At 42.8% G+C, this 18720-nt stretch overlaps 1 pseudogene; it reads right to left on the bottom strand.

Annotated features, from left to right (window-relative positions):
• Nucleotides 1–12681: 12681 nt before the first annotated feature.
• LOC126219300 (5S ribosomal RNA) lies at nucleotides 12682–12797 on the bottom strand (annotated as a pseudogene).
• Nucleotides 12798–18720: the final 5923 nt, after the last annotated feature.

Here is an 18720-nt window from a genome sequence, read left to right as displayed (position 1 = left end):
ACCGTAGCAAAACTGGCATCTTTTATAGTCTTTTCACACTCTGCGTAAAACTCGTGTCCGTTGTAAATTGCATTACCATTCCAGTGTTTTTGTGAGCTATATTATACTTTTGGAAAGCTTTCATAATGGTGTGCACCAGTCTGTTGCGAGAATACTATCCGATTTCCATATCATTTAATATTACAAAAATGACAATGCGAAGAGGTCTGGATTCTAAGCAGTTTAAAAAATTTATGTTGTATGTGACTTATGAAGTTGTGTGCTGGGCTGATGATTCTGTTTTTGTGCCCACTGCGTCTGCTGCTGGCCCAGCAGTCTTCGGCTTGCCGTCTGCCCCCAGCAGTCGCTCTCACTCCGTGACGAAGACGAGTAGAGAAGCAACAAAAAATTGCGAAACAAGAGTTCTAAACTCGTCTGAACAAACGGGAACAGTTCTTCTATGGAAATCTTTTTGTATTCTCACTTCCTCACTCAAAATTAGTAAATAGAACGTACATGCACGCTGTTATTTAACTAGGAGAGCGTGAAGTGTCACAGTTAGGAACAGTATTTCTTGTTCGTTGTGCGCAAGTGAAGGGAACATCTGAACTTAATTAACATATTTGTCGGGTGGGTTTCGTAACTTAAGAGACTGTGACGTGGGGTTTTAAAACTTATTTTGCCTTGAATAGTCAGTTCATGAAAAGAAATTTATTTGTAAGTCTTCGTGTGATTTTCCATCGCCGGCCGGTGTGGCCGAGCGGTTCTAGGCGCTTCAGTCTGGAACGGCGCGACCGCTACGGTCGCAGGTTCGAATCCTGCCTCGGGCATGGATGTGTGTGATGCCCTTAGGTTCGTTAGGTTTAAGTAGTTCTAAGTTCTAGGGGACTGATGACCTCAGCAGTTAAGTCCCATAGTGCTCAGAACCATTTTTTTGATTTTCCATCGGTAAGGTAAAGTTTGCAATGTCTGCGACTTTCTGTTGTCTGTTCTGTGTAACTGACCGTCAAATTGGGCTCACTGTTTCTTATGATGTGTTATATTATTGTTTTTAGCTTTATAGCTTGCTTGTGATTTCTTTTTCATTCGTATGCCTTCTTAGCAGTTTGGATCAAAAATTATTCTGATAATTTTGATTTGAAACTTGGTTTGTATGTTTTCTTATTTGCCTTGTGACACAAATTATAATAGAAATACCACTATTTTTCGACTGGACGCTTCTCATTTGTAAAATGCTGCTTGTCAGTAGACACGATTCAGTTGTAATAGTTTCAATGAAATTCCTCTGTTTTGATAACTGATTTATTAAACTTGATGCTACTGGGCTCTGGGTACGCCAGAACGGTCACTTCAAACAAACAAGGCTGACGTTTCACACTTTTTTTTTGTAATTTAAAGATTGAATTATTTCATCGACGTCACGATACAATTTTCAAAAATACAGTGACTGCAGAGTCTCTCCATCGTAGATTAAAAACTAGTTTCTAATAATAAAACACACACACACATTTATTAATGTTATTTTGTTTGAGAAATATTTTCTCTTGTGATTCACCGCAAGTAAGTGACATCTCAGAGGTTGGTTAGAATAAATAATCTGGAAACTGATATAAATAAGTCACATGATACAATTATTTGGCCTTCCTCGTATCAACTGAAGCTGCGATAGCGTTGATATTTCGTCGTTATCAGTGACACAGGTGGAGTGTAGCGAAAAGAGTCCCCTCTTAAAACGTGGCCGCCTGCGAGCTGCGAGCGCCATATCAGCGTAGCAGATCGAGCTCGCCTTATCTACATCTGGCTCTGTATGCAAATACTGAGCGCAAACAGGCGACGGGCAGTGGCGGCCCTAGCCTGGGACTTAACCTCCTTTTTTTATTTTCCTCGGTACGATCCCTCAGTGCCTGCGCTATACGCAGCCTAAAGTATTAGGTTTAAATGGCGGCGTTCCAGCCACTCGGCCCTGTGGAAATATTCAATGTGGCCGGCCGATTGGATAGAGTCGGTGCGCGCCATTGCCCTTGGAAGAGTTCCAAGTATGGCTCTCTGTGAAGACGGCCTCTCGCTTATCTGCGGCGAACGCTGAAATATTGCCGCGATACCGCGTCCTAATTACTTACTGAGCTGCCGCTCAAGAATTTACCTGCTGCTTTCGTGTCCGTCGACCATAATTTGCGCCGCCTTCCTGCTATCGCTTCACGTCGATACATCGCGAATGCCAGCGACCGCGACTGAGCGCTTGTCTTCTCCTTTCTGTGCTCAGTTTGCATCTGTAACAGGTTTTGATTTATTTCTCCTATTTCAACTATCGGCCCTTCCTCATTTCATAACCGAACATTATGCCTACGCAGGAAAATATTCAAGTGTAGTTAAAACTTCCGTGCGGAGCATTTCGTGACGTTTCTATTCGAAGAATAATACCTACTGTTTATAAAGTTGGACCTGACATTTATTTCTCACACAGAGCGATGAGTTGGTACTTCTGATCGACGTTGTAGCACATATTATGTCTTGTAGAACTCCAACTGGTAGATATGGTGTGTGTGTGTGTGTGTGTGTGTGTGTGTGTCAAAGACGCGATGACTTCGCGGCTGAAACCGAACACTTGGTTACAATCCCCCCCCCCCCCAAAGAAACGGATGCATTTGTCATTCGAGAAGCAGCGATGTATGATAGAACAGTCTCACCTAAGAAGCTTCAAATCCTGTTAGATAGTAAATGTGTCCTTCATTCGTTGCAGTCGTCCAGTACGGTACAGTCAGTACATAAACCTATTTTGGATACAACCAAGAATTCGAAAAATACTAAAAATTACGCGAGAGTACTCGCAGAAATTGCCCGAAAACTTCAATCTGCTTAAACAAAACAGAATATAAATGATGTCGTTAGTAATGATGAATTTCAAACCGCGGTTCGTCTCCTATTCATTGAGTGGTCCCCCTGTTTTATGATGTAAAATCAGTTGGAGGTTTGAACGATGTATTTCCTGCAGGCGGCACGACAGTCACCAAAAAGAACTGCGACCAACAGCTGTCAACTGATGTCGGTCATTTCTTATGCGCGAACGATATGAGAGTATATTTTTTGGCACTGTAACATATTTATTTAAACTAAATTGTAGTGTGACAACGAAAAGAAAGTGTTATAATATATTTTCGAAAAGAAACCTCGTAATACTTACTTCATTGTTCAGTCAGTATGACCAAATGCCAAAATAAAAAATATATAAAACATTCTAACACAATTCTGGACCCCAGAGCGAGGAGATGGCCTGGTTTGATATGGTGTCTCATGAACTTTCGTTTTCCAGTACTGAACTGAAGAGCGATGGTTGCGGATAGTAGACCACGCTCCTATCTCTAGCACCATGTTTCCACGTATAGTTAGGCTCTAGAACAGGGATTGCCAAACTTTTTTCTCTGACAGCACACTTTGAGCATCCTGGTACTTTGAAGGAAAACATTGTTTATTTTGAAAGTTAACAATATATTCAAAAATAGGAAAAGCTTGTTTTATTCAGTGATTACTTTCATTTTGAATCCAAACTAGTAACACAGAAACCATAATTAAATTTAAAAAAATATTTAGTATTAATAGTTTTTCGCAGGCCACTTATTCACTTCCAGCGGAAGTGGAACACAGTTTGGGAAACACTGCTCTAGAAGCTTTTAGTCGATTTAAAACGCTCTACTCGGGAATTGAAGGACAGGTCAACGCCGGACAGGTTGCTGGCTGGTGTAGTCTTTTTGTAAGTATGGGATTTTATTTCTCCGGGTAACGTCAGTTTACTTCTTTTCAGGACTTGGTATCAATATGTTCTTTTTAAGATTATCCAGTAGAATTAGTACAATTTATGCTGGATGCATTTTTCACAGGAATACAAATTCATGCGAGTCTTTTGCATCGAAGTCATTGTTTTAGTAAACTCTCTATTTTCCTCGTATTGGGTAACGATGAATAAATTAAAATTTATAATACAGAATATTTAATGGGGACATTTACAATACTTATATTAAAATCCAAAATGCTTTCACGTTGACTTGTCCTGCAGTTCTCGAGTAAATCGTTTTAAATCGATTAATAGCTTCTCGAGCAGTGTTAAAGATGACATACTGTTGTGTATTGTAGGTATGCTTTCGACGCCAGTTTGGTGGCCACTAATTTTTTGGATTGGAGGAGGGGAGGTCAGAACGAATAGTGTAGCAGATTCGATAGGAAGCGGCTGGAATGAGGAATTGCTGGTGGGAGAAATGCGTCGTGAAGAACAGAAATAAATCTTGTATTTGCTGGAAATTTTGTCATAAGCTGCCCTCATTATTTAAATATGAATCATTTACTCAACAGACATTCGTCAATTTAGCAAAGAAAGAGAAATGCTTGTGAAAGGTGTGCAACCATTGGCTACAGTGAGTTACATCATACTAATGACCTAAATGTGAGCTTAGTTGTACTCCTTATTCTAAGTTATTCCTTAAAATCAGCAGCCCGCATCTCGTGGTCGTGCGGTAGCGTTCTCGCTTCCCACGCCCGGGTTCCCGGGTTCGATTCCCGGCGGGGTCAGGGATTTTCTCTGCCTCGTGATGGCTGGGTGTTGTGTGATGTCCTTAGGTTAGTTAGGTTTAAGTAGTTCTAAGTTCTAGGGGACTGATGACCATAGCTGTTAAGTCCCATAGTGCTCAGAGCCATTTAAAATCAGCAAAATATTCGTTATATTGGGGTTAAATCCGGCTACAATTGGTAGGTTAGTTGAGAACGAGTAACATTACACGGGTAACAGCGGTATCCTACGTGATGGAGGTACAAAGCTTCCACTGGTTTTTGTGCTTCACTGCGTTTTCGTCCAAATCAAAATATTACAAATTGGACCGGTTTGTCTAATTATGAGCCTTGTTAAACACAATTGGTGACTTAATTTTCCTCTACACGTTTATACCTGAATTTTCGCGATTGCGTCTGGGTTTCCTTGTTGAGCTTCGGCACGCTGGAACCTGAAGAGAAGTTCGACTGCTTCGTAAAAGGCCCTTTAGTTTAAACTTGTATACACAACGGGCAAGATTGTGGTCGATTCCGTACGTCCTGTTTCATGACAGGAGGGTGAAAACCTCGACCGAGAAACTGGGACACGTAGTATACTCTCCAACACAAAAAGGACAATTTCTAGTTTATTTTCAGCTTACGCTCATATATTGTCCAACGACGCAGGACCTACGTCAGCCAGAGTCGTTAGACGTCGCCCCCTGTATTATCGCAGCTTGTGGGGCAGTTGCGCGGGGCTGTGGCCCGTGACCGTCGCAGCGCAAGAATTGTTTAGCGTGTCCGCGGTGTTTTCCACGTCTCGCCTGGGGAGCCGCGTGGGCCATAGCGGCAGGAGGGACGGCCGCCGGCCGCACTCGCTCTCGCGGGGGCGGAGGAGGGTGTGGGCGTGGGCGCCAGCCGCGCTCCCAGCGCGACCACTGCAGTGCGACCCGACCCACCATTGCACGTGCGGTCGGCGGCGAGTCCTCACCACCGGCCCGAAGTAGCAAGTGCACGCCTTCATTGCTGCTCTCTCTGACATGATACGAGAAGAAATGGGAGTCGATTTAGAAGCCATACGGAATTCAGTGTCAGAGCCAGAGTTTGACAGAGCTAGGGAAGACTTGCAGTTAAATAACGCAGAAGACATAGATGACATCCCTACGGAATTTCTAAAATCCTTGTGAGAAGTGGCAGTTAACCTATTGTTCAAGCTGGAATGTAGAGCGTATGAAACTAAAGATACACGATCAGATTATCGGAAAAGTATTATCCACACAATTCCGTAGATAGCAAGGACAAATAAATGCGAGAACTATCTCACACTCAGCTTAACATCTCATGCATCCGCTGACAAGAATAATGTACAGAAGAAGAAAAAAATGAGGATCTGTTATTGTGTTAATCCAACACCTTTGATTCGTCTAATTAAAACTGAATGAAACGATTTTTTCCTGTCGTACACGTTTCGCCCTTGGTATTTAGCAGGCATCATCAATTGGCTGAAATATTCAACGTCCGTCCAATGTCCAGAGATTGATTTTAGACCTGGCATATAAAGCGAAGACAGCGCGGTAACTGCGGTGGCAGCTTGAACTAACAACTGTAAACAACAGATGTGCATTCGTCCAGTCAGGTGTGAGCAGCAGTGCACGCGCGGCCGTCTCACAAATAACATTCGAGCGACATCTGTAAATCAAGTGTTCAAGACCATCTCGAGAATGCTCTGAAGAAGAGAAAAGTGTGTGCAAAGTTTCTCCCGCACACCTTGACTCTTAAATAAAAATGACGACGTATGCCGTGACGTAATTGAAATGCAAAACACTGACAATTCTTTTCTGGAAAAAATCGTCACAGTTGACGAAACTTGGTTTCATCAATACGAACCGAGCACAAAACGACGAAGTGCTGAAATTCACATGAAGTGTCAACGCTGCGACGACAAAACTGACGTACAAACCAGTGTGAGGCACGAGTTCAACAACATGCGAAAGGAACACTTTTCTGACAATTTCACGTGGTTATATGAACGTGTTGTGCTTTGTACTTAAGTGTGTGTGTGTGTGTGTGTGTGTGTGTGTGTGTGTGTGTGTGTGTGTGCGTGTGTGTCTGAGGAGGGAGGGCACTATGTAGGACAGCAGCAGTAACACATCTTTTTTCTTTCTTTTATTATTATTAAGGCGAAATGTGTAAGGCACGAAAAATACGTTACATGCTGTTGTAATTAGGCGAACCCGAAGTGATTATTATTAACATAATACAACACAAACTGAGGACGACATGGACAATAAAAGTTAAAATGAGGATCTGTTAGATGACAAACAGTTTCGCTTTAGGACAGGTGGAGGTAACAAAGAGGCAGTTTTACGTTGCGGTTGATAATAATGTGTGCAAGACTTTAAGAAAAATCAAGACTCAATTATAAGATCTGTCGACCCAGAAGTAGTTTCCGACAGCGTAAAGTGGTGACATTGTGCGAAAGATATGTATAAGAAAAAGTGAAAAACAAGTAATACACAACATTACAAGAAGTAAGAGGTAATAATAAAAATGGGAGAGCAACACAAAAGTGCTCGGATTACCAAGGATGTAAGACAGGAATGCAATCTTTTCCCCTGCTATTCAGACTGTAAGAAAATAGGTTGAAGGGTTGGTTTACAATTCAGGGCCAAAAGCTCTCAGTGATAAGATACGATGATGATCTTGCTATCGTCAGCCAAAGTGAGGAATGCTTTAATACTGAGACTAAACCAAAGGAAGACGAAAGTAGTGAGGAGTATCACAAACGAGATCCAAATAGGGTGTTGTGAAGTGGTCAGACACTGTTAGGAAGCAATTCTGTTAGGCAGCAATGAAGAATGAAAGAAGGAGTATTTGGAACCAGACACACTCGCGAAAAGGACATCCCTTACTGAAACAAATCTGCTATAGTTGAGTTGGCGTAAGTTGATACCCGACGGTCGCGTTGGGCTGGGCGCGGCAGCTTCGCGAGACTGCCTTAACCAGTAAGGAAGGCGATTTTGTAAATGCCTCTAAGGCAACGCCTCAATGTTGTCAGAGCTATGGTGACGGCTAGTTTCCGCCTGCAGCCGTTAGCACTTCGTGGCAACAGCGCTGCGAGCTGTCAGGGATCTTCGTAGATCGTCTCAACTATGGTATCGGACCTGTATCTTAATTTAAAGAAGGAATATTTGCGAATGTACGTTTAGAGCACAATATTCTATGGAAATAATAAACGGACTGTTGGATAACCGGAAAAGAAGTGAACCGAATCGTTTGACTGCAAGTTTCACCGTGGCTATGAAATAAAGGAACTGTTAACATCAATGATTAACTCACTGCAAAGTTAAGTTTTCTGGTGGATTAAAATTAGCTATCGAACAGAAACGCGAACTGCCGTGTTTGACTTTCACTGAGGTGTCGTTACCAGTTAAGCCATCCAGATACTACCCGCAGCCTGGCTGATAGCTTCAGTCTAACAGTGTATATGTAGCCCTTAATTTCCCATACTAGAAATAATCTATTCTGGGTGTCTTGCTGGGTAGCGCCCCTCACTGAAAGGATAAGATGGGAAATACTTCAGATTTCACCTCACCAGTGGTGCTGAAGATGTATACTAAGGTCACGGACAGTCGGTATAGTAATAAAAATGTATTTCTGACACTGAACGAAAATTTCTCTAATCAGTGGGTAAACCTCGATTTCTCAAGTGGGAAGATTTAGTAATTCGTGTGGATTGCGTGCCTTCCCATTGCAGGGGAGCGAAATTGTCAAAAATGCGTTGGTATTGGTTTTCAGGCCTCCCGAACGACCTATTTACAGATTCAGGTCGTAAGATTTTACAAATCAGTTCGTTCATCACTATTCTTATGTAGATAAAAGGTACATAAACAGGGTCATTAAAAAACTGACAGCGCTTAATATGTGCTGCGGGACTACTAGTTGGTAAAGAAACCGCTCTCCGTGGATGCACGGTTTTGGCACTGTGGGGCGTCGGAGTATGAAAGTTTGAGAACAGGAGCGTCATTGTTTCTACGAATTGTGTTTGTTATCATAATTGACTTATGCAAACCATTCACCATCTGTGTAAAGATGATGCAGGGACTCGACTATTCACAGTGCTCGTACCACTAATTTCCGGACATTGGTCGTGTATTGAAAAATGACCAGCTTACTGTCCTAGTGTTTCGCAGACGCAGTCCATACCTTCATTCTACAGTGATGGCTGATTATGTGATACCAAACACACTTTCGCCGCCACTTTTCTCAAACTTCCACGCCCCCACAGCGCCGAAATACGCATTTCGGGACAGAGGTTCTAGCTATAAGAATAACCAGTTTGCTATCCCCCACAAAATGATAAGCGTTGTCAGTGGTATCTTTTTCTATGTCGCACATGGTGTCACTATGTTGCAAAAAGCCGTGCTTGAAATTGCGATCTGTTGGGGGGAGAGGTTATATCCCGTGTTCTGTTGATCGCAGAGATAAGGAACCAAGTGTTTCGTATAGCCCTTGGGCTAACGAGCATTTGTGTACTTACCGGAAGAATGCGTGTACGTGACAGTTCAGGGTCAAAATGTAAACATTACACACTTCCTCTAGTCCAGGCAAATTGAGCAAATCGGTTGGTTCTTTTGCATGAGTCGCTGCCTAGGGTGGACCTTACGCGGCCTATAAAAGCACAATTTGTTTCTGGCCGGATCCCGAGAATACCCCAAAAAATACCAGTTTTGGGGATGGCCACTTCCATAATTTCTGTTCATGGCAGATAGTCGAAATTCCTACGATATGCTCTACCAATTGTGGTGCTGGCCAGTTCTAAAATTTCTATTCGTGGCAAATCGTCCAAATTTTTACCATTTGTTCTTAAAATGATGTTCGCTGGAAACCTAGATAGTTCTTTGGATATCATTGTTCGTTACCGAGGTTCAGATGATCAAACTTGCCGTAATTACGCACTTAAGATATTCACGTTATCCAATCTGAGGCGTGAGTATACTTTCAACTGACGTAGTGAACAATGGAAACGACTCTGGGGTCGTTGCAATGATTCTGAGGTCACCAGGCTATGTTTTTTGTCGCCATTTTTTACTAATAAAATTTTATGATTCACTGTCTCTGTTTAATGGCCGATTCACTCATGTACAACCAAATAAGTCGTTAAAACATTTATGACTTACAGAATCCGTTTTATATAAGCAGCACCGAGTTGCAACAGGAAAAAGAAGGGAACCAACTGAAATTTCTCCTATCGAACCACAAAAAAGGCGAAAGTGCACCTCTGTAAAAGGCTCTGACAGAAAAGTGGGGAACCAGCTGCCTCAATCCTCATTCCGCATACATAAACAAAAATTTGGCATGTCAACGTATTGGCGCCTTTTTCTGCCCAAATAGAGGCGCAGAGAGACAGTGACGGTGGACGAGAGAGTAGATAGTGATGGTGGGAGAGACAAAGTGACAGTGAAAGAGAAAAATGGATGAAGATAGTAGCAGTGGAAGCCGAAGAGAGAGGATATAGTGATGGTCAGTGGCAGTAAAAGAGGAAGAGAGATCGAGAGGAGACAGTGGAAATGAAAAAGAGAGCGGAGGGTAGACCGTACATAGGCTTTGGTGTCTGTCCGCCCACTTTCCCCCATCCCCTTTGAAGTTGCCTGGTCGAAGGGTCAAAGTCTCGAGCAAACTATTCTCAAGGACATGTATGGAGAGGAGTCAATGGTGGTTGAAGAGAAAGACAGCAGGCCGTAAGCGAGAAAGATAGAGACAATGGCAAAGGTGGGGAAAAGAATGGGATAAACACAGTGGCAAAGGGACAGAGAGACAGTGAACGTAGCAGAGAAGGAGACAGTTGTAAGGAAGATCGAGAGAAAAGGATGAAGACAGTGGAAGTAGTAGTGAGAGGAAGATGCTGAGTATGGAGGCTTAACTACGAAGAGAGCATGGGCATAAGGTTTAAGAATGTTCTGCGTTAAAACAGCGCGAATTATAATCGCATGCCAAAGTTGAGGAGGCAGCTGGTTCCCCACTTTTCTGTCAGAGTCTCTTAATGAGGAGCATATTCACCCTTTTTGTGTTTCGACTGGAGCATTTTCAGCTCGTGTATATATTACTTTAAATTTTGTAACTCTTGAGTCAAAATTCAAAGAGAACCAGACTCTGTACAATAACGGACGATAGTAGTGAATATGAATCAGGCGTCATATCCATAATTACTGCCTATATTGCACACATCTATTTCGCTGGCAGTATGTAACTGAGCTACATGCCACTGCCTTTTTAAATATGTTTTTCATATTGACAGTACTTTTATATTTTTTTACTTCTGCAGTTGAGAACCTTGAGGTCACACGCAAGTACTTCGTGGTCAAGAGAGTGTGAGAAGACCTATCCCGTTATAACGCAAGCCAGGCACATTTATCTCAATTCTGGGACATACAACCCAAGCCAGATTGTGGACGAGATCGTTGAAATTCCTCGCAGATTCAATAGTATCCTGGTGCTCTGTAATTGAATTTTTCCTTTGCCACGCCATTATATAATGAATGGTCCGTTTGGAGCCTTGCAGTCTTACAGCGTAAAACCTTGGGAATTGGCTGAGGTACTCATATCGGATAACCGACTCATCATGAAGGGGGGCGCTGTTCAAATCCCAATCGAGCCATCGTGATTTATACTTACTGTAGCTTTCCTAAGTCATTCCAGGCGAATGCCTGACTGGCCTTTTCGACGAAGCCACCTCTGATTATGAACAAGTGATTTAATTCTAGCAACCACACGATTTCGGGTAGTTAAACTCTAACCATCCTTCCTTTGATGCCTTATTGCCTATTCCCTTGAAATTGTGAGACATTTTGAGCTCTGAAAGACTCTGAAGCAGTGAAAATCTTCTCGACGTTTCAAAGGGTTTCCTTGTTCCCGTTTTCCGCATAATGCTTAAGAGACTTACTACTTCTGTGCCGCTTCCTGTCGTTTATGACATGGTTTACTCTGCGTTATTTTTGTGCGCCTGCTTTCATTCAATTCACTATTTAGCGCGCTAGGTGTATATGTTTTGGATAGTTTTAGTCCACAGCCTGTCTCACACTGCCTCTGGGTTACCCATCGGCGGGAGCTCTTTAACCAGTGCCAAGTCAACAGTGTGTGTGACTTTCTTTTGTGTAATTGCGTTTGACATTTCCTGTTTCTCTGCGAAGCTGATGAAGTGGCACAGCAATCTGTGAAATTACAGTTTCTTGGAGCAATTTTTGAAAAAGTTGACATATTTACTTGCTGTCTATAGACTGGCGTAAGATAGATACATTTATTTCCATCTTTCCCAAGTTTATCATGAAATAGTGTCCATAAATTAAGGAAATGTAGAGACGCACGAGAAAGCATTACGTCAAGGCGACGCTGACGGTACGACACGAGGACACGTGACATAAGGTAGAACACCAGTAGACGGCTGCGTAATGTTTTACACATACGGTGCTCCACATATATCACAAAACTCAGGATCTTATTTTTTGATGACTAAAAGTGATCAGCTGCGTAGAATCTATTTGTAAAATTTTATTATATCGGGCTGGTATCGTACCAAAAATGGTTCAAATGGCTCTAAGCACTATGGGACTTAACATCTGAGGTCATCAGTCCCCTGGACTTAGAACTACTTAAACCTGACTAACCTAACGACATCACACACATCCATGCCCGAGGCAGGATTCGAACCTGCGACCGTAGCAGCAGCGCGCTTCCGGACTGAAGCGCCTAGAACCGCTCTGTCACAACGACCGGCCGATATCGTACCACTTGTCCATCTTTAACAGCATATTGTAAAAACATTCATATGGCCTCAACTATAATGTTCAAATTCTTTTAGCTGGCCACTGTTTTTTTACCCAGCATGTACATACTTGTACTGTGTACGTCCTATTTTTTGTAGTAGATGTCTTAAAGATACTTCCGGGTTGTTGCTGATGGTGAGAACGTGTCCTGATACTGGCCTAAAAACTGGACTACTCCGGAACTGACCATGAAGGCCCAACGGTACCGACCAACCGCCATGTCATCCTCAACCACAGGCATATTTAAAGGCATGTGGTCAGCACAGCTCTCTCCTGGCCGTATGTCAGCTTCCGAGACCGGAACCGCTACTTCTTAATCAAGTAGCTCCTTAGTTTGCCTCACAAGGACTGACTGCACCCTGCTTGCCAACAGCGCTCGGCAGACCGGATGGTCACCCATCCAAGTGCTCCCAGCCCGACAGCGATTAACTTTGGTGATCTGACGGGAACCGGTGTTACTACTGCGGTAAGGCCGTTGGCTGATACTGATCTGGTATGGTAAAATTTTAAAAATAAATCCTGCGCTGCCGATGTCTACTTTTAGTAATCAAAAATGAACGTTCTGAGTGTTGGGTATAATGGTTGTGACACTTATTCTGTGTGTTGGTGACGGTATTTTGAATCGTAGAGAAGCAGAACGGCATAGCGAACAAATATGCATATATCCATGACCGGATCAGTGTCAGATTAGAGGCTAGCCACAGTTAGCGCGTTCTGAGCCGGAAGTCATCTGTAGCATTATGGAAAACAAGCGAGGATGGAGGAAACATGCAACGGCCACGTGGGCAAGGTCGACCATGTGCTACAGTCCAGCACTGGGGTCGCTATCTTGTCCTACATGGCCGAAGACGTCCGAATGGCACAGCACCCTCTGTGTCGAACAATTCCCATCAGACAATGTATTGTCCTTTTCGAGAGAGTATACGTTAGCATAACAGTAACTGCAACAATGTTTTCTCATTCATATTACGGGTACTGCAGTACTTTTAAATTACATAGTAAAGACAGTTAATCTCCATAGCTAATCTCGTAGTTGATGTACATTGTACTCACACAAACCTTCAACTGAAGATAGCTAAGTGAAGACCGGTGTTCCGTTTTCCAGTGTCTCCACTTGTTTTCTGTCAACTCTAACAAGCGGGCCAGGTGACTGTTCTTTGTGCGGGTAAATAAAAGTCAGTTTTGTGTTACGTTTTTACTAACATCAAATGGTTCAGATGGCTCTAAGCACTATGGGACTTAACATCTGAGGTCATCAGTCCCCTAGACTTAGAACTAATTAAACCTAACTAACCTAAGGACAGCACACACATCCATGCCCGAGGCAGGATTCGAACCTGCGACCGTAGCAACAGCGCGGTTCAGGACTGAAGCGCCTAGAGCCGCTCGGCCACACTGGCCGGCTTTAGTAACATCATGTTTACGCGAATGGTACACTTTGATACGTTTTTGAACAGGTCTTCATAAGATTAAGTGGATTACCGAATGAAAAATATAGGTTGCTTTTTTAAAAAAAGACCCAGTGCTTTTCATCTCTTCGTAACGAATAAAGTTATAAGAAAGACAGACATGATACTTATTGTCCTCCTGGTAGATAAACAATATTTACCCTGATACCTTTTTTTATTTTCCCTTTGATCAAAAAGTTATTTGGTAGTTGTCAAGATAAATAGTACAATGTATATGAATACTTGGACAAATGATATCGGAGTCATACAACTCTTCCATGTTCTAGGAGGCCAGGGGCAACGTATTTATTGCTTAATTGCACAAGAGGTATAGAAATTAATTACACTAATCTGTCAGTAACATTGTTGTTACCGATTCGTCAACGTATCATTACTGCAGATGACAGCTCCGCAACATGACTGTATGAAGAATACAGTTCCAGTTCCTATTACGAAAATTGTTCATTGGTGAGTCACTACCGCTGTCGATTAGCATACTTACCATAACGCCTCGTGAGGTTATCCATACGCTGAATAATAGCAAATTATTTTAAAAGGCGGTGAATGCTCGTTGCGCATCATCGTGTATAGAACATCAACATTGGTGCAAAAGGGAAGTTCATTTAGAGTATCGTTGCCGTGGTCTGAGGGGTAACTAATACGATAGTTTACAAAAGACGGTGTTCCTCATTCTGGAAGGAAACTCGATGTTTAAGGGGGGCGGTGGATTTCTTGCGTATGGATCGCGCGGATGCGGCGCCAGCATACCGCGGCTCAGCCTCTGACGTCAGCGGACGGACGGCCGGCCTCCTCGTTCGCTGGCGGTCCGGTCCCCGCAGTGCTTAGCGAAGACGACCAGCTCCCTCCAGTGGTGAACTCCCTGCCCGAGCGTTGTTGCCCCACGGCTCCCTGCAGGCAACTTTGGGGTTCGCTGCGATGAAAATAGCGGCGGCTGGGGCATTCCGTCGCCCCCGCGATCTCTCTTCGCTTCCCCGCGCCTCAGTACACGCCGGAGGTTATTCCCGTAGGACCGGAGGGGCGTCTTGAGTACAGAGGAGCACATCGCAAGATCCTCAGTGACGCAGCAGTCATTTTGCATGCACCAGACACACAAAAGTCCATCGGAGTTCGTAATCTCGTAAAGTCAGCTGACGATAACGGATTCGATTGCTTGAAGATCGTATCCGAGTGCAAGCAGATGTACAAAATTCTTGGTAGTCATTAAGCACGCCTCATCTTAAACAGCGCTAATCACATTCAGCCGCATGGCGCTACTTATCAGTTTTAGCGCGGTGCTAGCCCGAGAGAAGGAATGGAGGTTCTTCCGTAGTCCCATTTAGGTGTCGACGGCATTCGGACTGGAGAAAAAGCCGGGATGCGACGAGGACGGGGAGGAGAGTAGAGATCAGTGTTTAACGTTCCATCGACAACGAGGTCATTAGAGTCGGAGCACGAGCTCGGATTAGGGAAGGACGGAGAAGGAAAGCGGCCGTGTCCTTTTGAATGAAACATTCCGGCATTTGCCTTAAGCGATTTAGAAAAATCACAGAAAACCTACATCAGAATGGCTGGGCGCGGGTCTTCCTCTCGAATGCGAGTCCAGTGTGCTAACTAAGGAGCTATCCCACTCGGAAATTCTTTAAGAAACCGCCACGGCCATTTCCCAAGCTATTTAAGGAAACCACAGAAAACCAGTTCAGGATAGCTAGACGGAAATGAGGACTATTTATTGTGTGTTGACTTTTTAACAGCCATTTGTACTGGTTCCTTCTGACATCTACGAATGCTCGTGGTTTCTTGGTCATTTACGTGATTTTCTGCTTATAGTAAGGATCTACAACGCAGTGATTCTTTTTTCATTCGTTAACATTAACTTACTAATAAATTTAATTCAGCGTAATTTACGTGTAGGTTTCCAATGTTACGTAATTATTAATTACTGATATAGTTATTTGGCAATAAAGGTAATAATGTTCAGTTGTAAACCTGCTTATGAACTAAAATCAACAATTTGACGTTAGAAGATATGAGATAAATGGAGGGGAAGGATACACAGTCACAGTCATCCGAGAGAACTTCGCCGAAATTACGTCGAGTCTTCCATTACACTAGTTGGTTCGAATCTTATTTCTGCCCTGACGTGCACGTTTCATCGATCACTGCGTGGTTTTAAATGGCGCTACATTATCCTGCTTATAGCTGTTAGTAATCGTGCTGATGAGTTATTTGTATACTGTATCTAGATTTGGGATAAAACGGCAAACTTATCTAAATGATTAATACATACTTAGAATCTGGATGCTGTCGCCAGCTTGATTGGTTCTCATAATATAAGGGGCAGTTGAATGAAAACGACACATGTGGGAAGCCGGCCGGTGTGGCCGAGCGGTTCTAAGCGCTTCAGTCTGGAACCGCGCGACCGCTGCGGTCGCAGGTTCGAATCCTGCCTCGGGCATGGAGGTGTGTGATGTCCTTAGGTTGGTTAGGTTTAAGCAATTCTATGTTCTAGGGGACTGATGACCTCAGGTGTTAAGTCCCATAGTGCTCAGAACCATTTGAACCATTTTTGAACATATGGGAAAAGGTAAGAAAATTGTTTATTACTTCAATAGTTATCACCACAACTTTTAATACATTTATCCCACTGTGAGACATGATGGTCAGTGCCCGCATGGAAAAATGATGGCGATTTCCTATGGAACCATGATTATTGTAGAAATGTATGCCATAAGCCGTTAGTTTTGAAAACTTTATTTAGGATACTAATTTTAACGCCTCATTAGACTTAAACCAATAAACTATAAAATAAGTTCAGTAACACAATAAATTTTTTACATCAAATAGATACAAGTAAATACTTATGAACTAAAAATAGCATGAACAACAGTAGTTCATAAATACAAGATATGAATACATCAGCTCTATTAAGACAACTGTGGAACGCAACGGTGTAATCTGTAACGGGATGCAGCAGACGTACAATTCAGCGTCGAAGATATGAAACACATCTAGTAAGAAAAAATAAGAAGTATCATAAAAAAATGGCTCTGAGCACTATGGGACTTAACATCTGAGGTCATCAGTCCCCTAGAACTTAGAGCTACTTAAACCTAACTAACCTAAGGACATCACACACATCCATGCCCGAGGCAGGATTCGAACCTGCAACCGTAGCAGTCGTATATGTAATAGTGATGATGTAAAAAGATCGAGACACAGTGTATGAAAAATATATACAAAGTAGCAATTATACCTGTAGCCTATCTTGTGTTATTTAACATACATTGCCCGTGAATGAGATTTTCACTCTGCAGCGGAGTGCGCGCTGATATGAAACTTCCTGGCAAATTAAAACTGTGTGCCGGACCGAGACTCTAACTCGGGACCTTTGCCTTTCGCGGGCAAGTGCTCTACCAACTGAGCTACCCAAGCACGACTCACGCCCCGTCCTCACAGCTTTACTTCTGCCAGTCTCTCGTCTCCTACCTTCCAAACTTTACAGAATCTCTCCTGCGGACCTTGTAGAACTAGCACTCCTGAAAGAAAGGATATTGCGAGATATGGCTTAGCCACAGCCTGGGGGATGTTTCCAGAATGAGATTTTCACGGTTTTTGGTGAGCAGTTTTCCGCAGCCAACATGTGTAAATTAACATTTCCATGGTTCGTGAATGTAGCCTCGTCAGTAAATAAAATCAAATTAATAAATGTACCATCCCTCGGAATCTGAAGTTTAGCCCATCGGCAGAATTCAGCGTGACGCATACAATCCTTACCAGTTAATTCTTGATGGAGACTGATATGATATTTACGGCGATGCAGAACACGAACAACACTACTCTGGCTTATGCCAGATTCTCTTGCGATTTGACGCGAAAAAAACACAAGTTTCTCGAGCCACAGTGGCAAGACTACCAATTTCCGTTTCCTCGTTAGTAACTTTTCTTCCGGATATGTTTCCGATGCGTTAAAGTTCCAGTTGTTCTCAATTTATCATACACATATTTAAATGTACGACGTATAGAGTGAGTACGTTGAGGATATCTTTCAGCGTATAAGTCTCTAGCTCTCACTGAATTTCGTTGGCATTCTCCGTAAATGAGAAGCATATCGACTTGCTCTTCGAAGGAACACATCATTCACATTCGTTTGATTCGACGGTACTAGTCTTAGCGTTCCTATTAGTGTTGTTTTACAAAACCGTCGAATAGTGTGTACATGTCAATGGCACGTTAGATGGATACGCCGTATTCGGCGAACATTTACTATTTGCACGATATACGAGAGAGAATTGTCAGAGCATGTGCTTCGAGAAGTGCCGATGTGATAAGGGATACCACTCAGTCCATGATAAGAAGATGGCAGCACTGCATTGATACCAATGGGCATCACTTCGAACACATTCTGTAAATGGACGGTCATGCCACCTTTGTGATCTTCGTTGACCTTCAAAAATCTTTTTCTTACACATCATTGGTTTCGTCTCGATAGCCGCTATCAGAAAATAAGTACCAAACTATCGCATACCATTTAAAAAGACAAAGCTGACCTTCATATCTCTGACGCGATCCCACCTAGCAACAAAAAAACAAAGAATCGAAACAGTATGATTTCAGGTTATTTCCCCACGTATGACACATTTTCAGTCAAGTAAGATCACTGTTATCATCAGACAGCATCTGTGTAAGTGATGTGTTTCACACTTTGGCGATAGATAATAAGATTAGTCTCTTTTGTGGGCCACACCACTTTTGCTAATCTCTTTTACGAATTTGACGAGCTACAGTTGGTGCATACATTTATCTCAGTCGCTGTCCGTTTGAAATCACAATGTAATAAAATGACAGAACAAGATTTTTTTTATTTTACTGATTATTATAATTGTGATGCTGTTATTATTGTTAGTAGTAGTGGTAGCAGTAGCAGCAGTAGTAGTGGTGGTGGTACTAGTAGTAAT

The sequence above is a fragment of the Schistocerca nitens genome, unplaced genomic scaffold (assembly GCF_023898315.1).
Source record: "Schistocerca nitens isolate TAMUIC-IGC-003100 unplaced genomic scaffold, iqSchNite1.1 HiC_scaffold_175, whole genome shotgun sequence".
Taxonomy (NCBI): Eukaryota; Metazoa; Arthropoda; class Insecta; order Orthoptera; family Acrididae; genus Schistocerca; species Schistocerca nitens.
This window is presented reverse-complemented; position numbering and strand designations above follow the sequence as displayed.